This window comes from Macrobrachium nipponense, chromosome 45 (assembly GCF_015104395.2).
Source record: "Macrobrachium nipponense isolate FS-2020 chromosome 45, ASM1510439v2, whole genome shotgun sequence".
NCBI classification, from domain to species: Eukaryota; Metazoa; Arthropoda; class Malacostraca; order Decapoda; family Palaemonidae; genus Macrobrachium; species Macrobrachium nipponense.
In genome coordinates, this window is record NC_061105.1 from 47646272 (window position 1) to 47671557 (window position 25286).

Genomic DNA, 25286 nt, shown 5'->3' on the forward strand with positions numbered 1-25286 from the left:
TGAAATTCTTTTGTAGAAATATATTTGCCCATGCAATCCAATGTGATTTCATTTTCTGTGAGTATTTTAATTGTTCTGTGTTCTCATTATAGTTCAGTCTCCCTTTTTAATTGTCTTTGTCTTTCTCTACAAACACGACTTGACAAAAGCTCCCAAAATATCCCATTTTTCAGCGAAGTCTGACTTTCTAAGTTCTAAATATTCTCGAATGATAATTTTTAATCGATCAGTCGCCAAAGTAAAGCCTTTTTTTTTTTTTGTAAGATCCTACCTACAATTGCTGCCAGTTGCTGTTCATATTTTTATTAATTTTTAAGTTTTCCCCCAGTGATAATGAATTACTTTTAGAAGGCAGGAAAGTTAGGGTTAATTTTGATCCATAGCTTATATTACTTTCATAACATTTTCGTAAAGTCAAATGGTAAATTTCCGATGTAAACAAAAATGTTGCCAGTTGCTCTCTCTCTCCTCTCGTCTCTCTCCTCTCTCTCTCTCTCTCTTATATATATATATATATATATATATATATATATATATATATATATATATATATATATATATTGCAATCTTTATTTTTAAGTCAGTGGTAGTGTCATCAGATGTCCATAGTGACATCGTCACATATTGATGATAGGACAAGAAGCTTAAAATCCAATAGAAAAATATAACGAAACCACTAAATAGACTGTATATTAATATATTTAAGTTTACGAATATATGTTTACTATGTGATTATCGGACTAATTCTAACCATCGTTTACATAACGATTTTCGTAAGTTATGGTGTTATCTTTCTAGTGGAGTTTGATAATTGACATGTTCTTGTTAAGAATAATCATTAATATTTGATAAGGTTGAGATGGAACAGTTTATAGATATAACTTTAGTCCATCTATTTTTGTGATGACTGCCGTGCCTTTGGTGTTGTTTTTCCCTTTTAGTCTCGTTTCCCTTTTAGGATTTCGTCTGCTTTTCCCGACGAGAGAAAGAGCAAGTTGCTAGATTTCTGCAGTTATAGACAAAGTTCAACTTTGTATTTGTCAAATATCTACGTAACGTTTTTTCGTGATCCAGATTCATGCATTGTTTATTTAATGATTTTTTTTTTTTACATATTTTCTGTTATTTCATCCGTCCCAAACGGTAGGGGTTTCAGTTAGTGTCTTGTTCTATGGAGCTGTACCGTTTATCTAAGACCTAAGTCATAACGTAGAAAATTAATTATGCCATATCACCAACGATATCTCTGAAATATTCTTATGACATGAAATCTTTCAAAACTGTCTTTAAAATATATATTAAGTGAACGGAGTATGGTTTGAAATACTGTTCACATCTGTCAGGATAGTGTTGGAACTTGAGTCTCGTGACTTGACCTGGCGGCTGGCTCTGGCTGTGTTCTTCCCTCATCAGCAGCCATCTTAAACTTAGTTTGCTCTGATTATTCATCGTCATTATACCAAAAGTAAGTTCCGTTACTTATTCATTATTACGTATGTTATGTAGATTAAGGTGCTATATCAATGTAACCTGCCGATAAGTGCCTTAAGCACTTGCATGTGTATAAGAGACTGTCGAGGTGCTGGCACCCTATGGTAGGAAACCGTACCTGGTCCCTGAAGTGTTCAAGTGGCCTCTTGACGATTGGTCATATTGGCAAAGTCTTACGCTGAGGTAAGGCGTCTTTAATGTGGCTGGTCAGTGAAACTTTTAGGTAGCCTAGTCTGTGCGCCTGTAGGCTAAGGTTTAGCAGTCAAAGTCGTAGAGATGATTCTATTCCAGTCTTAGGTTAAGCCACCCTAATGATCATAGGAACTGAAATTGTGACACAAGTTCTTTGTTTATTCTGTGGGGATGAAGACCTTAAATATGTTGAAAATGAGTCGGTGCATTCCTCTGCAGTCTGGCACATTTGGTCATCCTGTAAAAATGCTGGCAATATTCAGTGCCTGAAGAGATGCACGGAATTTAGCAGAACCAAAGACCTTTTGGTAGATCTAGGGTACCTATCCGCGGCGGCCGAGACTATGGCAGTTGCGGTTTTTCTATGCAGTTTTACCTACTGAACAAGAATTTTAAGTAATATTTATTCGGACGACTGTAATTAACCCCCAGGGGCCCGTACTAAACTCGGCGAAATACATTGGACGCCCCCAACCCCTAGTGGATGTATCTGCGGTTACGTTTCTTGCAGGGTAATTCTAAAGAATAGTTCCACACGAACTACAAGGGACGTAACCGTGGATACGACGTCCACTAGGGATTGGGCCGTCCAATGTATTTCGCCGTTTTTAGTACTGGCCCCTGGGGGTTAATTACAGTCGTATGAATAAATATTACTTTAAATTCTTGTTCAGTAAATAAAATAACATAGGAAATCGTCAATTGCCATAGTCTAGGCCACCACGGATTGCTTCTGTAGAAATACCTTATATCTAAACGCTGGAATTATTCCAGATGACACTTACTTATTTCTGAGGCTGCATAATTACTAAGCTTTCATATATTTAAAACTTTTGGGGTTTGGTAATTATGAATACTTAAGAATCCTTACCATTTTTAATCAGGATAAAGCTCTGCGCTTTTACCTGTTTTCATAGGTTTTAATGCTGTTTTGAAACTGACATTGTCAAATTTATGTCCTCAGTATCAATCTTTATGTTTTTTTTTAAAGGAGAAGGAATCCAATGTTGTTATATGAGTTGAGTGGTTTTTTGATGTTAAGATAGTGAGGAAGGCTTATAATTGGCAGATTTATGTAACAAGTTAAAAAGGTCATAATTATGGGAATAATTAGTCTATAGATTATTATACAGTATGACACTAATAACAAATTTTACCTAATTTTAGACTAATGTATTTTCTTAATTAACTTAAATTAGTTTTCCTGATTTGAATTTTACTAATCTGACCAGCGTTAATTTCATGAGCAAATGAGTTTTACACAGTTTCAGCGTTTAAGCTTGAATGAGCCAATTCTAAGGTACCTAGAGAACGTTTGTTGTTATTATTATTTTTTTTTTTTTTTTTATTTTTTTTTTTTTTTTTTTTTTTTTTTTTTTTTTTTTTTTTTTTTTTTTTTTTTTTTTTTTTTTTTTGCTGTATCACAGTCCTCCAATTCGACTGGGTGGTATTTATAGTGTGGGGTTCCGGTTGCATCCTGCTCCTTAGGAGTCCATCGCTTTTCTTACTGTGTGTGCCGTTTCTAGGATCACACTCTTCTGCATGAGTCCTGGAGCTACTTCAGCCTCTGGTTTTTCTAGATTCCTTTTCAGGGATCTTGGATCGTGCCTAGTGCTCCTATGATTAATGGGTAACGAATTTTTCCACTGGCATATCCCATATCCTTCTTATTTCTATTTTCAGATCTTTATACCGTTAATCCATTTTTTTACCCTCTCTTTCTCGTCACTCTGGTGTCCCATGGTATTGCGACATCAATGAGTGATACTTTCTTCTTGACTTTGTCAATCAACGTCACGTCTGGTCTGTTTGCACTTATCACCCTATCCGTTCTTATACCATAGTCCCAGAGGATCTTTACCTGATCGTTTTCTATCACTCCCTCAGGTTGGTGCTCGTACCACTTATTACCGCAAGGTAGCTGATGTTTCTTGCACAGACTCCAGTGGAGGGCTTTTGCACTGAATCATGCCTCTTTTTGTACTGGTTCTGTGCAAGTGCCGGCATTCGCTTGCTATGTGGTTTATGGTTTCATTTTTCGTATTGCACTTCCTACATATGGGAGAGATGTTATTTCCGTCTATCGTTCTTTGAACATATCTGGTTCTTAGGGCCTGATCTTGTGCCGCTGTTATCATTCCTTCAGTTTCCTTCTTTAGCTCTCCCCTCTGTAGCCATTGCCATGTGTCATCGCTGGCTAGTTCTTTAGTCTGTCTCATGTATTGTCCGTGCATTGGTTTGTTGTGCCAGTCCTCTGTTCTGTCTGTCATTCTTCTGTCTCTGTACATTTCTGGGTCTTCGTCTACTTTTATAAGTCCTTCTTCCCATGCACTCTTTAGCCACTCGTCTTCACTGGTTTTCAGATATTGCCCCAGTGCTCTGTTCTCGATGTTGACACAGTCCTCTATACTTAGTAGTCCTCTCCCTCCTTCCTTTCGTGTTATGTATAGTCTGTCCGTATTGCTCTTGGGTGTAGTGCTTTGTGTATTGTCATATGTTTCCTGGTTTTCTGATCTATGCTGCGGAGTTCTGCTTTCGTCCATTCCACTATTCCTTCGCTGTATCTGATTACTGGCACTGCTCATGTATTTATGGCTTTTATCATATTTCCGGCATTGAGTTTTGACTTGAGTATCGCCTGAGTCTCTGCATATATTCTTTCCTGTCGTGTCCTTCATCTCTTGGTGTTTTATATATCCCCTCCTTCCATTATTCCCAGGTATTTGTATCCTGTCTCATCTATGTGTTTGATGTTGCTCCCATCTGGTAGCTTTATCCCTTCAGTTCTCGGTACTTTCCCTTTTTGTATGTTGACTAAGGCGCATTTTTCTATTCCAAATTCCATCCTAATGTCCCCTGATACAATCATTTTATTATTTATTATTATTGATTATTATTATTATTATTATTTTTTTTTTTTTTGCTCTATCACAGTCCTCCAATTCGACTCGGGTTGGTATTTATAGTGTGGGTTCCGGGTTGCATCCTGCCTTCTTAGGAGTCCATCACTCTCCTTACTATGTGTGCCGTTTCTAGGATCACAAACTCTTCTTGGCACGAGTCCTGGAGCAACTTCAGCCTCTAGTTTTTCTAGATTCCTTTTCAGGGATCTTGGGATCTTGCCTAGTGCTCCTATGATTATGGGTACGATTTCCACTGGCATATCCCATATCCTTTTTATTTCTATTTTCAGATCTTGATACTTATCCATTTTTTTTTTTTTCCCTCTCTTTCTCTTCAACTCTGGTGTCCCATGGTATTGCGACATCAATGAGTGATACTTTCTTCTTGACTTTGTCAATCAACGTCACGTCTGGTCTGTTTGCACGTATCGCCCTATCCGTCCTGATACCATAATAACCCCAGAGGATTTTTGCCTGATCGTTTCTATCACTCCTTCAGGTTGGTGCTCGTACCACTTATTACCGCAAGGTAGCTGATGTTTCTTGCACAGGCTCCAGTGGAGGGCTTTTGCCACAGAATCATGCCTCTTTTTGTACTGGTTCTGTGCAAGTGCCGGCATTCGCTTGCTATGTGGTTTATGGTTTCATTTTTCGTATTGCACTTCCTACATATGGAGAGATGTTATTTCCGTCCTATCGTTCTTTGAACATATCTGGTTCTTAGGGTCTGATCTTGTGCCGCTGTTATCATTTCTTCAGTTTCCTTCTTTAGCTCTCCCCTCTGTAGCCATTGCCATGTGTCATCGCTGGCTAGTTCTTTAGTCTGTCTCATGTATTGTCCGCGCATTGGTTTGTTGTGCCAGTCCTCTTTTTCTGTCTGTCATTCTTCTGCTGTCATTCTTCTGTCTGTATATTTCTGGGTCTTCGTCTACTTTTATAAGTCCTTCTTCCCATGCACTCTTAGCCACTCGTCTTCACTGGTTTTCAGATATTGTCCCAGTGCTCTGTTTTCAGTGTTGACGCAGTCCTCTATACTTAGTAGTCCTCTCCCTCCTTTCTTTCGTGTTATGTATAGTCTGTCCGTATTTGCTCTTGGGTGTAGTGCTTGTGTATTGTCATATGTTTCCTGGTTTTCTGAACTATGCTGCGGAGTTTCTGCCTTCGTCCATTCCACTATTCCTGCGCTGTATCTGATTACTGGCACTGCCCATGTGTTTATGGCTTTTATCATATTTCCCGCGTTGAGTTTTGACTTGAGTATCGCCTTGAGTCTCTGCATATATTCTTTCCTGATCGTGTCCTTCATCTCTTGGTGTTTTATCCCCTCCTTCCATTATTCCCAGGCATTTGATCCTGTCTCATCTATGTGTTTGATGTTGCTCCATCTGGTAGCTTTTATTATTTATTTATTATTATTATTATTATTATTATTATTATTAATTATTATTATTATGATTATTATTATTATTATTTTATTATTATTATATTATTATTATATTATTATTATTATTATTGGCTTTGGCAGCAATAGAGAACGACTTGGATCCTAGATTTGTCTTGTCTTTTAGAAGGGGAATGATGACTGTCTCCTTTAGATATAGTTATATCCATAAATAGACACAACGATATTAATATCGCTGCCAGATTAGAAGAAATATAAATATTGAGGTGCACAACAGTTTATTCAGTCAAATGATTAACAGGTAGAGAAGCCATTGATTAGATCTACAATATTACCATTTCCGTGGGGCCGACATTTCCGCGCAGGACAATTCAGCGCCGACAATTCCGCGTAGGACAATTCAGCGCCGACAATTCCGCGCAGGACAATTCAGCACCGACAATTCAGCACATAACAATTCAGCTTAGAGACAACTTCAGCGCAGACGATTCAGCATGAAAAAGGAGTATTTAGCGCAGAGAGAATTTGGTTTGGCGAAATAAAGCTAATGCATGGAAAATTAAGAATACAGTGATCCAATTAGTTTTTATTTGTAAAATATTTTTGAAATTCAAAAGTGAAATATATTTATTGAAATAAGATATTGAAAATTATACTAATTTATTCCGATTTGGCGACAGAAAACAAAACTAACTACTTGCAGTTAAAATTAATGGTAAGTCTGATTGTTTACACTTTCAACCATCGAACAATTGACGGCTGTTATTTATGCTATAACAACAACCAAATAATAGTTACTGGTATTCTTCTAAACTCGGACTGGATGTATTTCCTTTTCTGGAGCTTAGTTTTTTACAAACATTCGCTGAGCTAAAAAAAAAAAAAAAAAAAATCACCATAGAGCGGATTTTATCAGAGAAAGGTCGTGATCACATTGTTTAATGGATTTTGCTATCGTATAGATAGAAAACTTCGTAATGAAAAGGAGTCTTGGCGTTGTACACAAGATAGAGGTCGAATTCATGTTAATGGAAGTTCATGGGAATAAGTTTTGACGCATACTCATGTGGAGTTTTTGAAATTGGAGCAAGACAACGCAGAGAAAAGGATATTGAGAATCAGAGCGGGACACGACGATTCCAGAAAAAAAAGCATATTATCAGAGAACAGCTAAGGCAATAAAAACGCCAGTTAGTAAATATGGGAATAGAGGAAACAAATAACATATTGGAATACTTACAAAATATAATCTACCTCATGATTTGCAGAAATAAATTAGTATGAATATTTTTGCACAGGAATATTTTATCGCATGTCATTTCAATAAATAATTTTGTCTACTTTTTAAAATTCAATATGTTACAAATAAAACATTAATTTGATGGCAGTTTTCTTCGATTTCCATATTTTTATTTTATTTCGCATAATGTCTGTGCTGAATAGTCCTTGCCCTGAATTGTCATGCGCTGAATTGTTTCTAAGCTGAATTGTCATGCGCTGAATTGTTTCTAAGCTGAATCGTCATGCGGTGAATTGTCTCTTGAGTTGAATCGTCATGCGCTGAATTGTCTCTAAGCTGAATTGTCATGCGCTGAATTGTCTCTAAGCTGAATTGTCGTGCGCTGAATTGTCTCTAAGCTGAATTGTCATGCGCTGAATTGTTTCTAAGCTGAATTGTCATGTGCTGAATTGTCTCTTGAGTTGAATAGTCATGCACCGAATTGTCTCTAAGCTGAATTGTTTCTTGAGTTGAATCGTCATGCGCTGAATTGTCCTGCGCGAAATTGTCGGTGCTCCACCATTTCAGTGTCACCTTCCCTTTTTTAAGAAGTATGGATGAAAATTCAAATGTAAAGCCTACGAGAGTGAGTGAGTGTTGCCGGCTTCCTTAAGCTGACATATTTATTTCCTCAGGTGCTACACCTGAGTGACAAACAGTACCGTTTTATAAACAATGTTGTTGCAGGGTAGAGCGGGTTTTATATATTTGGGCCTCGGGCTACTCCTCACTCCTTAATGACTGAAATTTTTTTATGTTCGTTTTATTTTGATTTTTTATTTAATAAGGAATTTGTTGTATTTCCTGAATAAAAACTGGTCAGCTTCCGTCATGTCAAATTAAGACTTACGTGCCTGGTTGGAATGTTCCGAGTTTTTAAGATTTCATTTGGATATGATTAAAAATTAACTAGTATTTGCAGATGCAAGATTTCTGAATGTTACTAGTCATGTATATTGTTTTTTCTATAAAAATTTTCTTCTCATTTGCAGGTTCTTTAGAATTCCCAATGCGCTCCTTCAGTTATTTCAAGACTTATCACAATTGCGTGTCTGATTATTACGGAGAATCTGATTGGATGTCATTGTCTAGCACCGGACAGGTAAGGTTTGTTGTAAGTCTAGTCTGGAGTAATTCGAGTTTATATGTGCTACTATGAAATTCAGGGTCTCTATAACACGGTTTTTTGGATTTTGCCCCTTATCAAAGCATCGGATGTAGCTGAAAGTTCACATATGTATATTTTACAACTACACACAAATTTTGTCAGTATTATCCATAACCTAAACCCGATAGTTTTAATTTTTTATAGAGTAAAATTATCTAGCCGACGCCATGGCCAATGATTGCGAGCCAAGAGTCGAAAAACATTCATTACGTAAGCAAGGTAAACATCGTTTTATTTACGAAATGTTGCCCCGCCCATCCACCAGCCAGAAACCCATTCACCTTATTCCATCGGCTCTGAAACCCATAGTAGTCAAGAATGGCTAACAGGATTTGGAATTGTCCCCGTGGTTGCAAAACTGCATTTGTCTTACGACTTGCAACTTTATTCAGTCAAGAGAAAGCCCGTGGCCATACTTACTATAGCCTGAATAGGTAATTATTCAGTTTCTAGTTTAAATCCAAGTTTTTTATGGTCTGATTTGTATTTAGCGTAACGTGATTTATAATACTTGTAATGTCATTCAGGATTTTGAACATTTCCATTACTATTCACTATGCCACCAAGAGAGAGAGAGAGAGAGAGAGAGAGAGAGAAAGAGAGAGATTGTATGTGAACAGTCTTTATATAACTATTTTTGTTAAAATAAGATTTTTATCCAAAGTAAATACAAGCTTATATGTGCTAAAATCTCCAGCAGACCAACGATCATCCGATATAATTTTTTTTTTCTCTTAGTCTGTACGACCATGTTGATATAAAGACTTTATGAATGGCGGAACGATACATAGATGTTGAGTGGGGTATCTGTGCTAGCGTAGTAATACTACTGTAGCAGTAGTGCCGCAAAATTAGTAATAGCAGCAATATACATGAATTAACGTAAAGGCCACTTCTGGAGTCCCTGAGGATCATTTAGCACTTCTTACAACTACTCGAGAAATGATGTTTTTTATAGCCAGAAGTTACGACTTTTCTAATACAATAATGGCCATCATAGCCTTCATTGTTATCCTGAATTATAACGAGGCCAAAGTGGGTGGAGCCCCATGAAGTCATCATTCTGACGATAATTATTGGTGAAGGTTTAAAAACAATACGGTACGTACCGTCTAATTTTTTTTTTTTTTTTTTTTTTTTTTTTTTTTTTTTTTTTTTTAGTAAATAGGTAGATACCCGATAAATAAAATTGCTTGACATTGGATACAGCAGTTATCAAATCAAGCTTGTCTACTATGTCTTTGAAAATTACCAACTATTCCCTACATCTTGTCAATCTGATTGTGACCTATAAAGTAGATTATATTTTCTTAGGACACTTATTTGGGAGTTAGACTAATAATTGAAGTGTTTTTGTATTTATTAACATAGTATGTTGGTTTGTTCATTATGACAGTTATCAGTAGGAGAGGATTCAGAGTCATAAAGGTGTACTGCTATGCTTGTATTTAAATTTTTCTCATTATTGCCAGAGGTATAACCTTCGTTACGTATAGCCAATCATCCATCTAGAAAGAGGGAAGAAAGCTGTCATAAGTTACGTAAAGAGTGCGTTCGAAACCTTATCTCTGAGTAAGTTGGCTCGTCTTCAAAAAAGTCACTTTTACATTGTAAGCACCAAATTTATTCAACCTACGTAATGCAGAATACAGTCAAAATTTATGTGTAGATATAATGTGTACTCTGAATAAGCGTTATATCTATGAAATGCATAGATAAAAAGTTATTGCCAAAAAACCGTGTTACAGGAGCCCTAAATCTCATAGTAGTTACAGTCTGCTGTTCATGACTGCATTGAGCTTTGAATAAATTTCCAGTGTTAGTGTTGATAGAAGCTGAGTGAAATACCAGATATTCATTTCTGATGATTATTTCAGGTTTCTGTAGCTCATAGAACGTGTTCATATTTGCTTGGATGATTTAGAAGCGCTCTCTCTCTCTCTGAAAAAATTCACTTGGATTTTTATAGATCACAATAGGTAATCATACTTCATACTGATTCTGAGAGAAGTAAAAATATCCTTAGGATTTTAGTCACCTGAATATGTATTCAGTCTTCAGTTTTTCATCATTCTTCATTGTTGTGTGAAACGAACTTAGTTGTTTTTAGCTTTGTTTGTTGGTGAGTCGTTATTTTTATTGTTTTTTTTTTCTTTCTTTTTTTTGATGAGTCCTTATTTTGATTTCATTTTAACAAATGTGGATGGGTACCACACATAAAATTCCACTGGGATCCAAGTGTTTTGTTAGGGCACTTGGAAGTCACTTTTAATCACTTTTAAAAGCCTCCTGGGCCTTTGGAGTCAGTGTGTCCCAATGCCACTTACAGCAGACATCTTCAGTTGCTCAGTTTTGTACAGTCGATTCAAGCAGTGGGCTCTAAGATGTCTAGTGCTTGCTCTTTTCATTAAATCCTCACTTTTGAAGTGTTCTGAAACACAATGAATATTCTTTCTTCGGTCTTTTTAACTCTATACATCATCCATGGTAATTTGCACTTCTATGTACATGTCATTGTTTTAGCGTCTTCTCTTGTTCTCTTCTGTCATACGTACGCAGTAAGTGTCTTTTAATTTTGTTTGTTTGTTCTATAGCTACATTTTTGGGGTTATGAGTGATTTTTTTGTGGCAAGATTTATAAAGCTTTGTGCCAGCTTTTATTCCTTATAACAAAATTCGTAGATGACAGCTAGTACCACCCACTCTCTCTTGCGCTGTGGTTAGTTTAGCCGAAGTAAACCTCGTAGATTATTTCCTAGGAGACGTTGAAATCTCTGTTTGTTCAAGTTGGTGAAGGCAAAAGAGAGATATCTGAAGGGACCTTCAAGCTTGAAGTAATTGCTATGATACGGAATAGTACTTGAGGTTTTACACTCAATAAAGCAGGTCTTTTGACAGTTTATCTCTAGTTAATGAATTGTTGAACCTTCAGGTTATTTGTGAAAACTGGTATCAGATCTCTTTAGGAATACATATATCATAATTACGTCTGAGACACACACACACAGAGAGAGAGAGAGAGAGAGAGAAGAGAGAGAGAGAGGAGAGAGAGAGAGAGAGAGAGAGATCGCGATCGCTCTGGCTATTATCCACTTACCTTCACATTATAAAACAGGTTTAAACTTGGCCATGATCGAAAGGCAATAAAAAATACTTGAAAAGTCCAGTTAAGACGGGAAAATATTAAAGATAGTGAGAGTGTATCCTATAGCTTTTTCTCGGCTGTAATTCAATTTCCAACCAGTCTTACTAGGAGCTGTTCATAAATGTGTTGACAGTCAGATTTCTGTGTTAATGTGTATATAAAGTACTTGCTGAATATTCCCTAACTCAGAAACTTATTCGATAACTACTGTAGTAAGGCATTAAGTGTGTTTTGTGAAACTGAATGGTTAGTGGCTGGTGAGAGAAAATTCTTAATAAAGTGAGAGAAATGCCTGAAAAGTCTACCGCCTATTAACGACACAGACCGTGATTGATTTGTTTCTTGGTATTGCTGTAGCATTTTTTCTCGTAACTGTTACTTCCTGTATTTTGTCTCGAGTTTACTCATGTGATTTAATCATGTTACGGTACAGTGCCTGTTTATTGTAAAATGTTATTCTCTAAATTTTAATTTTACTGTCTCTTGTTAGTGGCTGACGTCGGTTCTAAATGGTTCTCTCTTGTCTTGCAATCCGCAGTTTTTAGTGTACATGCAATCTGCAGTTTTCTCCTTTTTCTATACACGATGACCGGTTTTTAGCTAAAATATGAATAATTACTTTTGAACCTGGAATATAATATTGGAGGGTGCTGTACAGTGATTGAGCAATTATTTTTTATATGCAAGTAATAAAAAGTGAAATTTTATCTAGGACTCCAGTTTTTGACATGTGGTCATTTTATTGCGTCCGACGGGTCTCGGAGACAATTATGTCGCTATATGCTTAACAGAGAGAAATGATATTATGAAGTTTATCATTGGAAAGGCATCCCTATAAATTAGTCCATAAGTTTGAGTAAGATTTACCAGAGGCTATGCCTAGTAATTATCATTAAATTATTCTTTAAAAATACTAAATGTGCACAATATATGAAAGATGATTTAAAATATATTAAAACTAACGTTTCCCGTTTACATTCACGTTTATGAAGAACATCATAGGATAATTGACATGTATAGAGTTTAGTGGCATTGGAATGTTAACATTGCTTCTTCTTTCAGAATGAAATACTCTTCGCTTCGATGTCTGGTTGTTGCAAGGAATCTTTTTATTGTGTGAACCGCGTCTTGGGAGTGGAAGTTCCAGTTCCTGGAGTCTAATTTACATAGTTTGAATCACGTCTTGGGAGTGGAAGTTCCAGTTCCTGGAGTCGAATTTACATAGTTTGAATCACGTCTTGGGAGTGGAAGTTCCAGTTCCTGGTTCATTGTGAGTTGTTCTTGGAAGTATTTGCTGAAATAGTTTATGAACCTGAATAAAATCTGGGTCTTTTATTTTATAAATAGTGATTGTAAAGAGAATTTTGAAGAGTGTAGGTAGTTCTTTTTGCAGTCTCCTTAAGATTTCAAACAACACTTGTCAGTTTTAAGAAGCGTTCCAATGGAATCAATATTCAGTATCATAGTTGCAAGTATTGAATCTAGTTGCAAGTATTGAAATCAGAATTCAATTTCATAGTCACTGCTGACAGTGTTATTTAAGAAAACAGGAAATGAATTTCCGAAATTCAGAGAGCTAATTTGGTGGATCAAGTAAGAGTTCCCAGAAAAAGTGTCCAGAGCGGTACAGCTCTTAAGAATTTTCAATCTCCTTTCTGCCATACGAATTTAAACTTGGTGAAATTTTGGTGTTACTTTACTTGTTTATAAATTTTTTTTGTTAGAATAAACAAGCCTCGTCATGAAATTGTAAATGCGCTTTTTGTTAGAATAAACAGCCTCGTCATGAAATTGTAAATGCGCATTCCTTAGCTTGTGAAGGTGCTGAGCTAACTTCACTGAGCTAAGAGTCTGACTATGACGACATCCTACGTACTATAGTTTTTATTATCTCTTTGTAGGAGTGTAGCACCGAGGGACGAGAACAGTTCTGAACCATGAATGCAGCACCGTGTGCAAGTACTGGTTTTCAATTTCAACTTACAAGACTGAAGCACCGAGGATGAGAACTAATCTGAGATTGAGGAAGTTCACCTCCGGGCGGTCGTGGAAGAAACATGACAGGGATCATTTTAACGTAGCTGTTCCTAGTTCTAATATCTGTGTATTATATTCTAAAGGGGAGAGAGGATTGATTATACTTTTGTTTGGCTCATTCTTCGTCGTCTCTAAAACTGCTTGGCAGACGTTCTGTAAGTTGACAGTGAAAGGGTGTACAAATTTATGAAGCTGATTTCTGTAATGGTTATAGTTATATTAGTGTTTGGCATCGGTTCTCTGGGTTGCCTCATTTGTCACCTACATGATTAGTGAACACCAGCAACCTTTATAGTTGTTAATGAAGTCACCTACATGATTAGTGAACACCAGCAACCTTTATAGTTGTTAATGAAGTCACCTACATGATTAGTGAACACCAGCAACCTTTATAGTTGTTAATGAAGTAAAAAAATATCTTGGCATGTCTGGTCTTTATTACACAAAAAGGATTAATACAAGCAGACAAAGATCATTCTGGGTCGACCCTCTCGGAACAAGAGCACAGACCCCGACTCCCACCGTAAAAAAAATAAATAAATAAAAATTCTAAAATTGTTAAAAGTTGAGGCGTCCAGAAAAACTTCTATAACAGCCCTGGAATATCCAGCTGCTTATTTAATTTCACTTGAGTTAACGACGATCATCTTGCCTCCCCACGGGTCCTCTCTCTTAGCCTCTTCTAAATTACTCTCGAGCGTCTCTGTAAAATAAGAGAAATTAGAATTACAACAACATGCCTCATAGGGAAACTTCAAAACATGAAGGATCCAAATAATATCGACTGTTATGACCAATGATATGGACTTAATTCTTAATAGTTATTAATGTTTGAATTCTTATAATTGTATATCTTATCTTTTCGATACCTTACTCTTAAAATTCAGCTTACTCTAAGTCTTGAAAATCTTCAGTTGGCAAGTTCTGAAAATTTAAGCTTAGTCTCAAGTTGAGAAACGGTTACAAAGTAGACTGTGAAACGACAGTTTATAAAGAATCTGAATTAGTTTGCAAGTACTAAATATGTACGAAATGGCAACTTAAAAAACAAGAAAAATTAAGGTTATAATGAAAACTTGAAAGTGCTGTAAAGAGATTGTTTAACCCTGGTTTAGTAAAATATAGGTGCAAAATTACTAATTACCCTAGTTTAGTAATAAATATGTGCTAAAAATTAGTTTTTTTTTATCATCCACTAAATTCTGTACCTCAGATCGAAGGATATTTTATAACGAGGGAGGGAACGGAAGTTAATAGCAGCAACAGTTATCGCTATATTCTCAGGTGGTTTTATTTTACATATTAAAAAAACGAAAAACAAATATTTATTCAAAGAAAGAAAAATTAAACTTAAGAGCTCGAAGCATGCGATATGTAAAGTTATATTCAGAAAACTTATCAAAGTTCTCTACAATTATTCAATGAGTGACAGCTTTTCAAGGCAATTTTAATTATTATTTAACCTGCGCGTGCTTCTTCATTACTAACTACCAATCTTTGCTGGTAAATGTTTAGCGATTACAACACTTACGAAACCATACTTACATATTTTCAAAATTATGATTAGTAGAGTTATTTCTAAAGGAAGAGGTGCGATATTCTGAAAAGCAGAGCGTGAGCGTTTTGCGCAAACAAAATAAAAATAAAAATAAATAAATAGAATAAATTAAATTATAAATAAAACAAATATAAAAAATAAAAATAAATTAAATAAAAATAAAAAATAAAAAAATACGTGCAGAAAGAAGACAGACTAGTTCTTAATAGTAGGAAAAGACGGAGAGCAAAATTCCCAAACAGAGGAAAAGGAAGATGGGGAATGCTGCAGAAACAGCTGTTTTCATACCTAAAAGAAGAAGAAAAAAAAAAAAAAAAAAATCAGAGAGAGAAAAACATCAGTGCCATAACATTTTAAATACGAGGGGATATTAGGTAATATCCAACACTAATACCTGATGGGTAAGTTCTTGAGTTTGCTTGCGTTCTATTTATAGTAAAGCAATTGCTATAGTACAAGGCTTTTTCATGCTCAGAAAGTGATGCATTACCATGCTTAATTTATCCAAAAGTGTGAAAACATACACAATAATGTACATCCGTGTAGTGTTTTAGGAAAGTACAGCAAAAACGAGAAACTATTTAGGACAATCTTCGATGGATAAGACAGGCATGCATGTCTACTAACCACGAAATGTAGGAGTGTGTTTTTTTTTCCCAAAAGGTCTTTGCAAATATTTATGTATTATAAAAAACTAAACTAACTTCGTAATTATTACAAATTTATGAGTGGTATTTTGTATCATTTAACGGTATCTGTACGTATCCTGTAATTATAAAATACAGAGTTTGATTAAATTTCATCATAGTCTACTCTACTGGTTTAGACCACTGAAAGCAAACATCACAAAATAATTGCAACAAATAAAAATATATACTAAATGTCTTTAAAATACTACTAGCACTAAAATTTAACATTTTTCAGACCATTTACGAAAATCAATGCAAAGTGAAGGTCGTCTGGTAGACAGCTGTTACAAATTGAGTTTCAAATAGAGTTATATAAAGAAAGAAGACCAACGGAAAACCTGAGAGAGAGAGACCTTAGTTCGATCACTTTCCATGCATTTTTTTCTTTTGTAAGACCTTTTTTCCACTTTCTGAATTTCTGGAACAAGATCCTTCTGTCTCTTGATATGCGCAGAGAGAGATGAAAAGCTATTCATACAACAAAATGTTCTGCGTCTTGTTACCAATTCCTCTAAACCACAATTAGATCTTAAATCTTTCAACGCATTTAAGTTTCAATCTTTCAGCAGATTTCAGGATCTTATGCATACAGCTACGTAGCTGGAAAATTCAAGTTGAGGGAAATTTCTGTGTGTGTGTGTGTGTTACACTGTAATGTATAGCTTATTATAACGTCGATAAACAAAAATGAGACTTGCAAGAATCCAAATTTACAGAAGCACTAAACAACCTTCGATGGCAACTGCCTTTGGATGCTTGTCTTAGGAACAATGGATCTGATCCAAGAACATTCGGAATGGCGTATAGGGGTCTACACTTAGGTACTATATGAAAAATTTACTTATCCGGATAATGAGGTATCACAATATACAAAACTTTCATAATAAAATCATGAGACTTGTTTTGGGCTCGGATAAAAAAGGCAGGAAAGTTCAAAGTAATTTAAACTCAAAATTCCTTCAAGGTTGAGACCAATTGCAAGGGATGAGTTGTTGAGTCACCATCATCTAGAGAACTTGACATAAAACGCGGCCTGGAATATACCTTCTTACAAAAGGGGGGAGAGAGAGAGAGAGAGAGAGAGAGAGAGAGAGAGAGAGAGAGAGAGAGAGAGAGAGAGAGAGAGAGAGAGGGGGGGGGGGTTGCATAGAAAAAATGCAATTTTTATCCTTTATTCGATTATTTCTTAGGTGCAAAAAGAAGAAATCACTGACAAATTTAGAGAAAAAAATGTATGAAAGTATATTGTGTATAATGCGGCCTATATCGAAACTGAAAATACAAATACTTCAACTACCTTTTGCGCATTCCTAAACATACGAATGCAGCAAAAGACTCTAGACACATGGAAATAAAATTTTTTTTTATCTCCGTTGCTTATTTAGTTGGTGACTGATCTACTTATGTAACAAAACACCACAGTGGCGAGTTAATCTGCTGAAAAGTACTACATATCACTAACGCATGGACTTTAAAAGTGGACATGCAAAATAATTTAGTAAAACCTGCTACAACACGTACTAATTCCTACAAGTTAAGCTTCTTCACAAGTTTCGAGCTATGAGAACTGACGCACCTCGAATTTTCTAAGCTTATTTTCCAGTTATTTTTCCCAGCTATCTACTTGCTTCTTCCTTAATAATGCGATAATCAAATTGCCAAACTATACGTATGCATATTATGTACTAATATATTCAGGCAATGTCACCCAGAATATGAGCGCATTTAATTTAATGAATTATTGATAACAGGCTTAAAAAGAGATTGAGGTTTCCACCATGTTTCAGTACAAGACAGGTATTAATGGGTGACTTCGCTGATATTTTTAACCTTTCGATGCTTCTTTATGGTCACGCTAACGTCCCTCCCAACGTCTGATCGAGCTTAGAGTGGGACCGAGTATAATTGCACATAAGCTCAATAATGTATCAAAATTACAAGGACTATAAAATCTGTACCCGAACATCAAGGATACTTTTATTAATAGGCTAATCCAAGTAGATGCCTAAACTTTTATCACGTGGAAACTAATACGACGCCTCTGGGAAGTTTGCGATATTGTTTTCGGTGATGCTCTTTTAAAAATAAAAAAAAAATATGGTGAGACTTCGGGAGACAGACAAAACCAGAAAAGCTACAAATTTCCTTACACACACTCCATCCTATGAAGAAATTTACGAAAAAAAAAACAATCTATCCTTGACAACTTTTGTTTACATGACGCTATTTATAACTTATTTTAAGAAGGCGGGGGGAGGAGAAAACCGGAATTATCAGGTCGAGCGGTAGTTGTAAGTATTTGACATTCTACAAAATATTTCCAGGTTTTACTTCTGAAGTTTCTGTCTTCGGGAAACTGTGGGATAGCCTGGAATCAGTTAGTAACTGATTCTATTTTAACCCAAATTTAGGAACCCTGCTGAATTAAACCAAACATTGAAAAATTCGGAGAAATTGGACGCTGTCAATATCATCCTAGTAAATAAACGACACAACTAGCAGCAGCAGCACGAAAGGTTTAACAATTCACCGGAGTACGATCCGATAACAGGAAATATTTGCGGTATAAAAAGGATATACGGAAGCTTGTCTGTGATCACTGAACTAAAATTCTTACTATTCCCAAATTAAAGATTGCAATAGAAAATTAATGTCAATTTTTGAGACTAGATAGAAGGAAAAATAAAAAACAATTGGAACATTCGCCAGCATCTCACTGAGGTACGAAAGTGTCCTTTGAACCTGTAGAACAAGAAAGTCAGAATGAGTAAGATATGTGATAAGAATTTTTACGTTCTGTTCACATTCCATCATACATTACAACAGAATCAACAACCACATAGCAGGAATGGGGATAATCTACATTTCTCTATTGATTAAATTTTGAAATACTAAACATTTTTGTTAAAACAACGATGAGGCGATCCTGTTGTACATATGGGTACATTAAGTGACAGTACTACAAATATCTTTATTTCTTATCCTTAACCTTAGGCAGAATGTAGTGCCACTACCATCCATCAGCCACATGTACTAAATACTATAGTAAACTCTGTAAGGAACAAATTTATTAATGTCGACCATCATCAAATTTGAACTACCAATAGGACAGGAAAACTAATGCCCTTCTGTATCCAGACAAAATAAAATTACGCAGGCATGGGCATTAAGGCATATGGTGATTGTAGGAACACTCCAAATATGCGTCTGGTTACTCAGCCAGGAAAATCTGTACACTCATGCCACTTACGAGAACAGAATAACTTTTTTACAGGGCTAATTAAAGGGTTTGCCAAACCTTGCAGGAACCTAAAGTGTTGGTTGGAAAGGGCAAGAGTCATGAGAACGTAACTAGGGAATTAAAATATGCTGTCCATTAAGAGTTCACAAGCAATAAAGTTCATAAAACCAATGAAAATAGTAAAATCAACAGACTTCACAAAGCAAAATAAACTTAAGCTTCTGCTTGGAGTTAAAATAAGGCAACTGAAGAACGCAAAATGATCACGCAAAATGACCAGGGCAGATTCATTAATATACAACCCTTGGACACCTTTACTTTTTAATGTAAAGCTTATGGTAGTGTTCGAATCATGACTGTTGGGCAATTAATGAAGTATAATAAAATTGCTTATTAGGAAAGACTGAATAGCTGTATTCACTGTAATACAGTATATATTGTATATATTTGTCTACTAAAAAGACAAGAGGAGAAGACCATGAACAAATGGTAAAAACTGGACAAAGTTGAAGACACCAACTGGAAAAGTCGAATCTTAAAACTAAAGGCCAACCGTTATTCCTCTTAAGAGGCCAACTAAGCTATCATCTGCGGTTTCCCATCCCACCCTTTTCCTCCTGACCTGATTCTGGACTTGCCCAATGCCCTAAGCGCCTAAACAAGTCTCACAAAAACCCAAGTGGAGACTGCAGAAGTTCTTGCCACCCTCAGAAAGGACGTACCACCCAGGATCAACGTCAAAATCTGGTGATGTTTTCGCAAAGAAAAATATATCCCAGAGCCGCCTAGGTGCTTCAGGTGTCAAGATGGACGGCCACCACAAAGACAGCGGCATGGCAAAGTTAGTGCTTGGGGTTACAGCAGTTACTACGCCATGCCTCCCAAATTTAAGAAATAGTGAATGTTCCGATTTTTAAATGATCGCATTTCCTAGGAGATAATACATTACAGACTACAAAAACTACCCCACCACCCAAAGACCTCATTCATCCTTAATTCAACCACTGGCACCTACACAACCAAATGCAGCTCCAGTCATACTTCATGAAACTGCACAATCTACGGCGTCTTCACCACCGCTGAGGGTGAATCTTGATACAAAAATTCCTCCTTCCGAATTTGTTCAGGAAACCCTACCTGAGCCTAAGAAATTTCATCGGGTCGCAAGAACCACCATCTTTCCCCTTAGTTCCCTTTATCCCTAAGAAAGAAAACGCTCATGATGCAACGTTCACAAGTTTTTTTTTAATGACTAACAGGCAGTTTGAGAAATTACCACACCTGCATCTGGTAGCGTCAACAGAAGTAGTACTTGGGAGAGAAGATTTTCTATCCAATGCAAGCTTATTTTGGGGAAAGTCTAACGACGCTCAAAACGCAGGTTATCAACATAAGACTCAGTCTCTCTCCCCCCAAATGGTTTTTTTCCCCTGTCCTTTCTAGTCTTCTAGGAAACCAAGAACCATTGATTAATGAATTGCTTTGGAAATATGGTCCTAAGATTTGTTTTCCAATAAATACTGTTTTGTATTTTGATCTATAGTATTTTGATCTATAATCTTTTTATTTCCCTTCCAGGTCATCTCTTGCTTATCAGGACTCGCTGCCGTAAACTTCCCGATATCAGAGACCTGAAGGCAAATATATGGTAAAACATCCAAACACAAAACGAGATATGCACAGGAAATCTACTCCTTACAAGCAAATAAAAAAAAATTACTTTTAACAACTAATCAGCGCTGAAATACAAAGGCTGGACTTGCACTCATTAATACTAAATATTCACATTCAATCCACTAATACTTCAGGAAATTAAACCAAATTTTAGATATTGATATCATGAAAAGCAGAGAAAAACTAAATACATTATCTGCAAGTGATTTGAATCCATAACAATACTAATTTTAAAACCCTTCAGACTGCCTCTCTTTCAGGCAATCAAAACTAATAATTCTTTGGCTACTTCGTAAAACACTTATCGGTGATTAAACTTATTACACTAAGGAAGCATCGGACGACGGTTCGTTAACAAAGAACCATTGCACTCCTTAACCGAGATCAGTAAACTTATGGAATTGCCTCCATATTCAACTAAGTTTCCATTAGTTAAAGAACAACAAAACGATACGGAATACTGTAGAACAGGAAGCCTCCGATTGTTACTGGCACCTCTCAATAATAGAAAATCACTACCACCACACAACTGCTCACCGTTAATCAAAATGAGCACAGACTTTTACTGTCCCGGGATCTTACACACAAGCATTACTTGCCCTTGGAAAAAAAAGTGAATTGGAAATGATGGTTAGTATACAATCTTCCAGCTCATCATCTGCTCATGTGGCCACATACAAAGTGAACTGAATCCGTCCATCTGTAACACCAAAACCACAGAGTTGACATGGGAAAATGAAGTCACTACCATACAACTGAAATTCTCTAATGAAAACTGGTTTTCCCAGGCATACAAAAACCTTACTCCGCATTAATATTATGGACAACAAAAATGAAAATTCGACAAATCCCTCTGACTGCAGACCATCCTGTTTACTGGTAATGTGTAGAGAAATTAGAAAATATAGCTTGTCGCACCAAGTATGCAGGCCAGTTAATATCTTAAGAGTATAAAAAATGCACGAAACACGCAACATAGAATAGACCACCAACGATCTAGAGACTAGGTATAGTAAGGTCAGACGACGCGCAGGCTACCGGTCGGCAGAGAGAGACAAGAGAGAGAGAGAGTGAGAGAGAGAGAGAGAAGAGAGAGAGAGCGAGGAGAGCGAGAGAGTAGTAGTAGTCGTAGTAGTAGTAGTAGTTAGTAGTAGTAGAGTAGTAGTAGTAGTAGTAGTAGTAGTAGTAGTGGATGGATGGATTATGGAATTTAGGGCATAGATCAAGCGCTGGGACCTATAAGATCATTCAGCGCTGAAATGAAAGTATGGCTAGATGGAAAAATGAGAAATGAAATGAAAATGATAAACTGATGACAATCCTGCACTTGAACGGGACTGTACATTAGCAAAGGCCATTTTAATCTCCCCCCAGCATTCCGATCATCCAAAGTTATGAAAGATCTTTTTGGCCAGGGGGCCAGTAGTAGTAGTATAGTAGTAGTAGTAGTAGTAGTAGTAGTAGTAGTAGTAGTAGTAGTAGTTTTGTTCTTGATAAAGGATTTGTAACAGTAATTTCTTAAAATAACACCTACAAAGTCTTTGCTTGACCCCAGGGTTATATCACCGACGGATTGACATGCATTTAAGTCCCAAGATTGTATCAACTGTCTTTGTTGTACATCAGAATTTCAAGCAGACTTTTCGGTATACCTACAGTGCGACTCTGGACGCAATCTAGGAAAAAAATTACAAGGCTTTTATATAGTCTTGTGGTACAATACTGTGACACAATAATCATGCTAAGTAAACTGCGGTTTTATGGTTGTTTTAACAGAACAGAATTTGCACTAATCAGCGATAAAACAAATTTAAACAGAACATGAAAAGCATATCCTATATTAAACAGAACATGAAAAGTCATATCCTATAAAGGGCGGGCGTGAACTTGCGTTAGAAATTTGCATAACCAGCAACTTAGTTAACAATATAAGACTTGGATCTATAATTTGAGAAAGGGATTAAAGAAACCACTCCAGAGGATATGGCCAGTTTTTCAGCTGATCCAAAATAAAAATTCGAACCGTCAATATCTGATATATTGAAGAAGCATCTTGGCACTTATTGTTAAAAAAAAAAAAAAAAAAAAAAAAAAAAAAAAAAATCAGTGCGGTGTCCTCATTCATGTCAAAAGGCGACTGACAACAATCAAAGTGATCAAAGTTTCTGGGTCAATAAAATGAAGAGAGTCAACTCTATATATGCCGTCTGAAAATTTTCTCACAATTAAGTTTTATGAGAGATGTATTCGGAGCCAAGCAAGGGGAAAGTCTTAGGAGGGGAGAGACTGCATAAAGAGGCTTGGGTGTGAAATGAAATCAACAGGTGTTGAGGTCCCCAGCGAAGTAACTTCATTTTTTGAAAAAAAGAAAAAGTTTATTTAGGATGAGGTACCTAAACAAGAAAAACTAGATGGATAATATTTAAATTTTGTGATAAAAATATTTTACACAAAAATTTATCTTTTTTAAACTTGTTTTATGAATTATATGTTCCTAGTGATAAAAATTTTGGTGTTTTTAAGGAACTGTATGTTTGACCACCTTTTTGTGAAGAAACAATTAATATAAAGGAAACTGGCATCGGCATAGGAAATATGGCAACACTCGTTCTTTCGCGTGACGTCATTACAAGTCGGCAGACCCATAAAGTGCATAATTTAGCTACACTTACTGACTACACCACTTTAATCCTACCTCCCTCCCGTCAATTTAAACAAGCAGCACTTTGTTTTTATAGTTGGGTTCATTATCAATTACCACCCCAAGCACTAAATTTACTTAAACCATCACGATAAAAAAAATAATCGTATTCCGGGGTTGGAAATGATTTGCTGGTGCTTCAAAATGGGCTATATAAATGCAGATATTTATTGCAGTAGTTTCAAAGACTGAAACTACCCCTTGAAATTCTACAATTATGGAAGTCGAGTGGGTAACCGGGGTGTTATGGAGGTGGGCAAACAAAATAACATAATAAAACTGTGTATACTTGATTTGGAAACGTTAAATAACCTTTATTAAATCTCAGAATTTGAACTTCCAAAAATATCCTGGACACGTTCTAGTTAATCCCTGTATTCCTGTATGTTCCCATCCAAAGCCAGGCTTCACTGTGGTTCCCCATAATTGTATGGTATAAGGGGGCCTGATATCTACAATACAATTTTGACGAGATTGTTATAAAAAAACAAATATTTGTAGATATAGGTAATACTCCGCGTCAGGTATTTCTTTGGAAATTACAGTTTCCTATAGTATTTGGGTTGCTTATTAAGTATTTAGCTATTTTTGGGGGTCGACTGTAACCCCAGGGAGTAACTGGGGAAAATGACGCCACAATCCCCTAGTGGCTGTCGTATTCGTGGGACCGTTCCTTGCAGTCCGTGCGGAGTTATTGCCTAGAATTACCAAAATATTACTGGAAAACTAATCCAAGGAACGAACTTTTCTTTCAAGATATGCCTAATCCAAAACCCCACTTTATCGGTGAATTTTGAACAAAAGAATCTATAGGGTTTCAGCATTGATCAAGTACAGTACCCAGACTTTTAGATGCATGTAACAAAAGACTGTGAAAATACGCTAGCCACAGGGACAAGAAGTCCGACTGGGAGGCCCACTATATATTGTAGAATGTACATTTGTCGAGCCAAAGAACTTGAAAAATGACTGATCGGAGAGCAATATTTACCGGTTAAGATCTAGGGAACATTAAATGTGTAACAATACTTCAATATGTTGTTTGTACTGAGCGTATTCAGAGATCCACCGAAAACTATTGGTTAAAAATACCTTTTATCTATTTCGTGAACCAATTAACGGAAGGGCGAGTCCCATTAACACGAACGAGAAATAAGTTTGATTACATTTACTTCATTTACCAACAAGACCCTTTAAATGTCAAAGCTAATGTATCCTGTCATGTGATTATTACAATTATGACGGAAAGACATAAAACCTCCGATAAAAGTTTCAGAAGACAATACTGGGCCCTATAGCAACTTGATATTCAGTCACAATATCGCTCCCTCGCAAAGGGAAAATTGTAATATAACTACTGGGCCCTACCAAAGATGGCCACATGCTACTATCCAGTCACACGCAGGTCTTTTCAATCACAAACCAAAACAAGGAAATCGTTTACATCAGTAATTCCGAGATATGATGCTGTTCAAAAGTCTTCTTGGCTTTTGCCGCTATGGCCTTTCGGCAATCACATTTGTGCCCTGAACTAACAACATTTCACTCCGCAGTCATCAGTACATTTGGAATTGTATACATAAATAAATGCCTGCACTAATAACTTTTAATCACGAAAATACCTACTCAATAGTAATCAAATAACCCGGCAATTATAATAAATAATACAAAGGCACACTACCTTCACAGTTGTAGAAATCTCCAGAACCTTCTTTACAGCGACACCACAGCCACAAAGGCTTCACTACAGAGATTTCTGTGACGGGTTTCCTCTTGGTCTATTTCAGTTTACTCTTGACTTCTCTT

General features: G+C 36.2%; 2 long non-coding RNA genes across 2 annotated transcripts in view; one reads left to right on the top strand and one right to left on the bottom strand.

The window, feature by feature from the left end:
- The window catches only part of LOC135214498 (uncharacterized), a 346832-nt gene that overhangs the window by 187162 nt on the left and 134384 nt on the right, over nt 1-25286 (bottom strand). The gene's annotated exons all lie outside the window — the stretch shown is intronic.
- Nucleotides 1168-13549, top strand: LOC135214157 (uncharacterized). The gene is made up of 4 exons (XR_010314305.1): nt 1168-1465; nt 8260-8369; nt 12643-12850; nt 13482-13549. It is a non-coding gene; the product is annotated as an uncharacterized LOC135214157 (long non-coding RNA).